The sequence below is a fragment of the Centrocercus urophasianus genome, unplaced genomic scaffold, assembly GCF_019232065.1.
Source record: "Centrocercus urophasianus isolate 14NV4802_14NV808 unplaced genomic scaffold, USGS_Curo_1.0 seq_40, whole genome shotgun sequence".
NCBI classification, from domain to species: Eukaryota; Metazoa; Chordata; class Aves; order Galliformes; family Phasianidae; genus Centrocercus; species Centrocercus urophasianus.
This window is the reverse complement of record NW_024884978.1, coordinates 1549054-1558336: the sequence shown is the minus strand read 5'-3', so window position 1 is coordinate 1558336 and position 9283 is coordinate 1549054.

Below are 9283 nucleotides of genomic sequence, written 5' to 3'. Positions count from 1 at the left end.
AAAGCAGGGTCTGCTCCACTCATATTTTATCCTCCTTTTGGATCAGAGCAGCAGCGGTGGCTCAGAGCTGAAAGGACAAACCATAGTCTGCATTTGGGTGGTGAAAACCCCTCGGATCCACTCAGTGATTTAGCTGGAGTAATGCTGAGACAAAAACAGCTCGGCATGCCCAAGGACAGCTTATTCAAGTTGCTGACATAAGAAAATATTCATACATGTTTGGACATTTTCCATTTTCACTTTAAAATTAAAACTTGCCTTCCCAGCTCTAGGGAACAGGTTTGCTGCTCCTCTACCTCTTGCACATCTTTGCATGATATTCTTTCAAACATTGTTGCTACAGCATTTACAAAACACATTCTAGCAGCCTTTTGCTAATGGTCCTTGCGTTTGAGAAAATAAGTTTCTCAGAGAGCATTCTCAGTTCTTTTAGTGCAAGCAAGTGGGCAAGCTCCTTCCCATAGTGGTTTTCTGTTTTTATTTGTGGGTAATTATACAGCACCACCGTAATTTCACTTCCAAGGAGAATCTCTTTATCCATTTCTAATAATCTACCTGCATCCCTACTGCTGCTGTGGAAGGAGTGGCCCAAACGTGCAGTGCTCCCATTAGAAGCACTCTGTGTTTATTCTGTGACTTGCATTGAAACCAAAGCAACATCTGATGGGTGCCTCGTACATCTGAACTCACCATTCATAGAGCATCAAAAACATAGCAAGAGAGAGCTGCAAGAACAGACAATCACTGCTAACCCTTCTGTCAGAAGATGATATGTGGTGAAGCAGATTACATTCAAGCAGAGTTTGGAATAAATCTCAAACAAGCCTTTTGGCTGAAGCATCCTTGAACCCAAGATAAAGAAATGTCTATCCCTTCTGTCAACTGAATGTAGTTTTGTGAAATTTACTGTTGTTGCAGAGATCAGGATGACATATTTTAGGATAATCCAGACATCTCTGGCTGCCTGGATTTCCTCAAATTAGCTTTGTTAGTTCCCCTACCACTATAATATATGTATATACACCAAGAAGAACTTTAATAACTTCTTCCTGAGGCACAATTTATAATAAACAAACAAACAACAGCCTCCACCTGGAAAAAAGATGCAGCAAAGAGAATACTGTCAGGGAAAGAAGTTTCTGTCACAGATATGAACCAACACTTTGTGTGATGCCTCTGTCTTTCAGAAATCAGCAGCTGTACAAATCGTTAGGCTGCTAAGGATTAAGGCTAGCCAAAATATGCTCTTTTACTGTCTTAAATTTCCTCAATGTAGGAGAAATGTAAGCTAAGCTGCTCTAACTGCAGATGCTGCCACTACTTACAGAGGGATGGATTTGATTCCTTCTGAAATGAATTTGATGCTTTCAGGTGACACGGGGGTGTGAACACATGATATGCCACAGCTGTGAGGAGTCAGAGCCCCAAGAAAGAGCTCAGAGCCCACATAGTGGTCTGCTGGAAGTGTGCAGGGCAAGGGTGGATCAGAACAAATGCAAGGCTGGGGCTTGCTGTCTGCTCACTTCACGTTTGTTTTTGTTGCTGCAGAAGTTGTATGGCTTTGCTGTGCCACATTCACTCTAAAAGGCAGAAGTCACATCCACACCTGAAGAGGAGGATGTTGCATAAGTTGCTATAAATGCAATACTAATGAAAAACGTCCTGTAAACCCATTGGATGACTGACATCTGGGTGCAGAAGTGCAAACCAACACGGGCTGAGCAATGGCTGACTTGTCTCTTTCCATTTTGTGCCAATGGGATGATTAAATCCCATGGAGCACCAAGAAAACCTCACCATCAAAGCAGCCCCATTCCTTCCGTGGAAGCTGGGAATGCTGTATTATGGCGTGTGCTTTAGCCTCACCCAGAGAAACATTCCAGGCAGCAACAGCAACAAAAAACAACACAGCCAACCCAAAGCTGGGGTCAGAGGAGTGCAGCTGAGAGGATGCTTTGCCATCCCTTCATGCGCTCACTGCAGTGTGCAGAGCTGCTCCCAGTCCTGCCTGGTCTCCTGTGCTTGGTTGGAAAGAAATATGAAGTTTCCACTTCACTCAGACATTTGTATTCATAATGCATAGGCAAACAGGAAGGAAAAGATTCAAGATTCTCTTTGGTAAGGGAGATTGCAATGAAATAAATAGTGTCTTTTTGTTAAAGATTAAGTACCTAAACTACAATCAACAAGTTTACTTTTCTTGAGTCCGAAACCATGAATCATCTTGTAAAATCAGATCAAATTCAAGATTAGTTTCTCATGGTATTGCTGAGGAATTTCAGATATTTCCATTGGGAAAAGAGTTATTTCTTTAGCCATCCCAAGGTTAGTTTTTTCAGTATTAATTTTTTCTTGCATAATGAGGGTTGCCCAAAGGTAAGGAATGTCAAAATCTAAATGTGGAGTGGAAAAAAAGGAAAAAAGAAAACGTTGAGTTTAAGAAAAAATCAAGAAAACAAAGTGGAGACACAAATGCAGCCTATTGCAGCTAGGCAGAAAGTTCATAAAATCTTATGAGTGTCTTGTTAAATACTACACAAAGTTAAATTGAATCTCTGGCTATGGAAGACTTCAGCTCATTATGTGTGTTGGAAATATTGCCATCAAGAAAGCTACCAGAGCACACATTTCCAAAGTTTCCTCTATTGCATAGCAGTCTTGCAGCTGCCCAGTATCTAAGATGCATGCTAGAGCATCAACAGACATACAAGATGCCAGTGGGTTTTCCTACAGGAGCTAGAACCTGAACTGTTCCAAAGCACTGACTCTGAGCTGCTGGTACCATTGCAAAACCAAGCACACTGAGATGCCTTTGAAACACCTTGCCTTCCCAAAGCTGTATCCCTTTTTTTGGTAGTTTTTTTTCCCCAGAATAAATTCTAAGAACTGCTAATGTTATTTCTGTCTTTGAATTTCTGTGTAGTTCTATTCTTTCTCTTCAGGTGCTAATATCTGGTAAACAGAGCAACAAACAATGGATTTTTAAGTAATGTGTTCTTCTAGCCTGAATCTAGAGGACTGCCTCGGGACTGCCTGCTTCTTCTCCAGCTAATATTGACCAGTATTGACCAAAACAAGAGCAGTGCCTACCTGTCCTCATTCAGCCCTCTGCTTATTTTACACATGCCCAAGGTAACAAAGCATCAGCTTTTGACCTGTCAGTACAGATGGAACATCAGCACAGGGGGTGCAAGACTGAGCATCCCTCAGCTCCTCCAGCCTGTGTGCTGCCCCCAGCCTCAAACAGGACAGACACCAACACTTATTCCACTTCATGGGCAGCCAGCTTGGGGTGGCACACGGCTGGAGAGCATCACCTGCTTCCTGCTGTTGCCAGCAAAGCGGGTTCACCCACCCATCTTCATGCGGAGTGAATCACCTTCTGACAGCAGCCACCTCCCACCAGGTGCTTCAGACTTGTAGTATGTGTCTGACTTCAGATCAGTAAACTCAGGGGAAATTAATCCCATCCTATGGATTTTTCTATCCCAGGTCGCTTAGTGATGTCCCATTGCTACTTTGTTCTGAAGTATTCTCATAGTCATGACATAAAGTCATGCAAAATCTTGCCTGCTACTGGAACAGTGATGGGAAATTTCTGAAGTTTTTTTTTTCTTCTCTTTTTTGATAAATAAAGCCCTTAGCCTGAATCAGTGGTGGTGAGCAATAGCAGAAGTTGAAGCTACAACTCCATGGATAGAATTTTTGATGCAGAGAGTGACTAATATTTCTAAGTGAAAAGTATCATGCTATTTTCACCTCCTGCTTTTCAAAGGAATAGAAGGAGAGAAAGAAAAGGTGCTCAATGAAAGCCCTGAGTTAGATTTTTAATAATGTCGTTTTTCCCCCTGCTGTTATCCCCACCTTTCCCTTCACATAGCGAGAAACTTCCCAAGGTTGCCAATGGCACTAAAGCAGTCAGTCCACTTTCAGAATTTCAGTCACCTCTTAAACACTTAGAGGCTGAATGGAGTGAAAACCCGTTTTCAGAAGAGTTTCCAAAGAAGAAGAAAGTTTCCACACTCTGAATCTTGCACTCAAAGAAGTGGAAACTGGCTCTTTGCTGCCAGCAGCCTGATCTGTTGTATCGCAGGCTGCTGAATGCTCTATTCTGTAGGAAATGTGAACATGCTTGGTGCTGTACTGAAACACACAAATGCACTTTGGAAAGAGTAGCTGAATCATATGAGTCGTTTCTTTCATTTGCTTGCATATTCTAGCGCATAATATTTTTGTCTGCATGATAAGAGAGAAATCCTGAAGGAACTGTACAGCCCGTGCTTTGGGGAAGCACAGGGACCTGTAGGATCACTATGACTCCTTCAAAAAAAAAAAAAAGAAAAAGAATAAAAGATGAGGAGGGCCATGACTAGCATCAAGGACACCTGGACAAGTAACCTGTTGACACAACCATTCATGAACGACCAGTCAAGGAGTCTAGCTGCTCTGCAATCTTCTACTGGTCTTAATTATTTGGATTTGAAATGAACTTCTCACAGTGCTACAAGGGAAAGTTCAGCAGAGCAAAGAACTGAGAGCCTGTAATGGAGATGACAACTATTTGAAGACTCCTGCCGGGATGCCAGCAGTATACATTGGGACACAACCTAAGATCTACTGGCCAAACTGTTTTCCTCCACATGGGCACCCAATGCTGGCAAAAGACATTCGTGCTGTTAAGGTTCTTGACAAAAAGGCCACTGAAGAGCTGAGATGGAAAAATCCTACCAGAAGTAGGTTCAGCTTTCTGTCATTCCCAAAAGACTTGACCATACCAGCAGAAAATTTATAATAAGCAGAAATCAGAATTTAGAAAGCCTTTCCTTTCTCTTCATCCCTTCTACTTAGTGCAAGAAGATTTATTGCTTACCATATTCCCTTTAAAGACTGCTTTCATGGAAGTGCAATCTAGTAAAGTAAAAGACTATTGCATTTAAAACTCACCCACATTCAGTGCTTGAAGTCCATGGAAAAACTGCCCCTGAACTTAAAGGCTTGGGTGAGACGTTATCAGGTTCCCAGTGTTCAGCCCTGTCTGATCGTATCGATTCCATATGGCAACACAGCTGATGATCTCTTCAGCCACCTCACGCCAGTGGCTCCATCTGATTTCCACATCACAGGAGGGTATAAATCATGAAGCTGGGTAGGGCTCAGTAATAAGGTTTCTTAGCAGTGCTGGTTGAGGAAACGGAGAAAGCGTTCAAGGATGTTTTGGGATTCCTCTGTGTTAAACACTGATATTTGCTGCCAAAGTCAGGCTTAGTCTTGTTATCATTTTGGTACAGCACAGTAAAGCTGAATTAAATTATTATAATTAAATTGTTGTTACGTAAAAGCTCATTACTTTGCATTGCTTTTCATATTATACAATAGAAAGCAGTTATTATATAAAGCAACCAATCAAACAAAACAAAAATCCCTTCCAGAAAATCCTTCTTGTTTAAAGCGCGATCAAATACTAAAAGCCTTTGTAACGAGCAAATAAAGTTTGCAAACAAGATTTATTTCTCTACAAACTAACTCATTTTCCACTCCAGTCCAAAAAAAGAAATCATCACCTTTTCCTGTTGATAGATTTTCAGATCAAAATGCCAAGTCATGGGTGGGTTAGGAAAATCTTGTTGCTAATCAAAGGCTTGGCGACCTTCCTACATTTTTTACATTTTAATTATACACTACGTTGGCATCCTGCTTGAAAGACATTACTTTCTGGAAACTCCCAACTATTTACATGACTAAGACTTAATTGAATCAAGAATTCTTGCTTTTTCTTCTCTCTCTCGGTTTAGGAAAAATAAAAAAAACATAAATAGAGCTGTCATTCCCATTCCTCACAGCAGAAAGCATTCCTCTGCTCCTGGTGGGTGTTGGTAGCAGATGCAAACAAGACATTTGTCCTCATGCAGCATTTAAGACACTTGGCCAAATGAATCGGGATCTATATCTTTCGAGGAACAGTTAATTACTGCTGCTAAATCAGATTAACACTTCCTATGGAGCTGATGTAGGTGTCTGGGTTCTGTGCTTTTTCCACCAACTGGGAGCACTTAAATATGGCTTTGGTACCTGCTTAGGAGAATTAATCCTCTCAAATCTGGTGTCTGCACAGGGAATTAATGCATTTTAACCAATTCCTTGGAAAAAGTTAGCTCAGATTACCAAGTATCCAAGGGGAAGGAAAAGAAAAAACGTCCATGAGGACGGTGCTAAAGGCGAAGCTCATGAAGGCAAACATCCCCAAAAATGCATCTGAAGAACAGCAGAGCAAGATGCTCACGGGCTGCAGGCACAGCCCCAGTGACCAGGGCTCAGATTAATCACAGAATCACAGAATTGTAGGGGTTGGAAGGGACCTCCAGAGATCATCGAGTCAAACCCCCCTGCCAAAGCAGGTTCCCTACAAGAGGTGGCACAGGTCGGCATCCAGGCAGGTCTTGAACATCTCCAGAGAAGGAGACTGTTTTGTTTAATGTTTTTAAAGAGATTTAAAAAAAAAAAAAGATGAATGCATTTTTAGCATGCCCTAAAATTTGCTTTTCTCAACATTAAAGATGAAGATGACAACACTGGTTTGTTTAACCAAACTGTAGTGAAAATTACAAGTCTGCATAAAAAAAAACATTACACGCACTGCTATCTTCTCCCAGTTATGAGACAAATTCTAAATCTGGCAATTACAGCTGTGTGTCACTTTTTCTAGCTGCTTCATGGGTTCAACATGCCTCGCTCCTTGTACTGAGAAACTCAAACGAAAGGTATTGTTGAATTGGAAAATATTATTATTACAGTAACAGTCACAACGAATTGGATTTGTACAAAACTATAAAGCAAAACACACTGAGATGATTCATTATGCATCATATGGCGAAAGATGTAATGTTGTTAATATGGGAGAACAGATGTGTCTATGTATTTTAAGTGTCTCTTCTTTGATGAAAAGCCGTTTTTTATTGAAAAAACAAAAAAACCAAACAAGAACAACAACAAAAAACCAACCGACCTGATCTTGATTACTGGTATTATTGAGAAAGTTCACTGGGAAATGAAAGCAATCACTGCTGTTGCCATTAATCTCATTTTATGTTAGTTTGGCTTTTACTGCAGAAAGTAAAAACTCTTTGGTTTTCTTTAAACCCAGTGCCATATGTGAGTTAAAGCAGAATTGACAGGCGAGTCCTTGACGTAACCTCACGCACGCTGTGGTTAGAAGCTGTAGAACAGCAACGGCCCAGATGTGATTTCCTCGCTTTATTCAAATTAATTGGGCTTTAATTAAAAACGCCACGCTTTGTTTTGTTTTGTTTTAAAGGGACAGGGCTCGGGGAGATCATTTGTTAGTTGTCTGCGTTTTTCACGGTAGATCTGGTCTGGTGCGTGTGAGAAAGAAAGTTCATCGTTTTTCCATGCTGTCATACCTCAAGCATTTCGTGCAGGGACTGAGAACACGCTGCTGAGTTGCTGTGCTCCATAGAGCAGCGCCCCGTGATGTTAGACCTGACTGCACTCCCACCTTGCCTGCAGGAATGGGGGCCAGTTTGTCACTGTCTGATGGCTTAATACTCCATCCCAATGGATGAGCTGCCTCTCCATGTCTCCATGCTGCAGACGCTACATGTTTTAATACCCTTTATTGCACAGCCCAGTGGAAGTTGGAGCTATAGAATTTATTAGATGATCTTCCTGGATGTTAAAATTATACAATATGTTTATACAGTGGAGGTGCTCCTTATGAACCCCAGAGGATGCGTTTGACAAGCACAGGACTTTTTCTGTCTGTGTTACACCAGGAGCTGCCTCCTCTATTTATTGTGCTGGGAATAAGGAGTAAATGTTGGCTCTTGAGTGTCTGCTTTTCAGAACAAGTGAGTAAAAGACAAAATAGCAGTGACCCTCAGACAATGTGAAGAAGAAACATGGTGAGAAAGCCATCTGGGCAGAGAGAATCTGGTTCTAAAAGCAAAGGGAACGCTTTGGGAAACACCTCCTTCCCAAACCTGTTGTGTTCATAGTGATAGGAGAATAGGTTTTAAACTCAAAGAGGGAAGACTTACATTAGATGCGAGGAGGAAATTCTTTACTCAGCAGTGAGGCCGTGGCACTGCCCAGAGAGATGTGGGTGCTCCATCCCTAGAGGAACCCATGGCCACGGAGGTCCCTGGGCAGCCTGAGCTGGTGAGGGGCACCCAGCCCACGGCATCCCTGCTGGTCACTGTCACTCATTAGGCACTCTTTTGTGAGCACCCAAAGGCTTGCAAGGTCTCAGCCACTGTTGGAAGTGATGACTTTTTAATGGCAACCATCGCGCTCGAAAAATTCCCCAAGCCTGAACAATGTTCTGGAGACGGTCGTTTCCCTGGGGAGCCAGCTGCCCTCCCTCTTCTTGCTCAAATATTGAGGTTAACTGGGGAAGTGGTGAGCTTTTTGAATTACCACTGCAGTATACAGACATCTATGTGCTTCTTTTTAATGTTTTGTTTCAAAACCTTGTAAAAATACCAATGCAAGCTTTTGCTATTACTAATCACATTAAGCTAGTGGACACATTTTATTATTTGGCAGTGAATTTATCCTATGTACCGTAACTGAGTCCATGACGAGATTCCCACTGTTTGCTTACTTAGTAGTGCAGATAGAAAGAGGATGATGAAAATGAAAACTTTATTTAGGCCACATAATCCCCTTCATTAAGTGTCAGAGATGCTGGATAAGGCTCACTTGGAGACCTATTAATGGAACCACATCTGCTGCATTCATAATAATAAAAGAATGGCTATAAAGTGATTAATTGCTGCTAACAGAAGCAGGCTCTGCTTTGCAAGACAAATATGTGGCACATTTGGATATGCAAAGTGCTTACGGACAGGAAATACAGGGCAAGGAAGCACAGTTCTTGCTGAGTTTGATTTGCATCACCATAAGGACAGCTGCAAGGACAAGCAATGTCCGTGCTGGGGTGGGTCATGTTGGGCCACTGTGCTTGGCAAATCCATCCCACCCAGACCTTCCTGAGTTAAGAGATTACTGGAAAAGCAGCATCATTGCCTTTTCCTGATTCAGATGCATTTTATTCGCAGTATTTGTATTACGGTAGTCACAAGAGACCCTAATCAAAGTGGGGCCCTCTTGTGTTAGATGCTGTCCAGATGCATAATATGAAACAGCTCTTCCTTTAAAGAACTTCAAGGGTTGCAGATAAGCCAAAGCATGGGAAGGGAAATCCAGACACGAAGAGGGGAAGTGCTCTGACCTGCCTGTAGGTTTGGAAGACAGCTAAGATCCT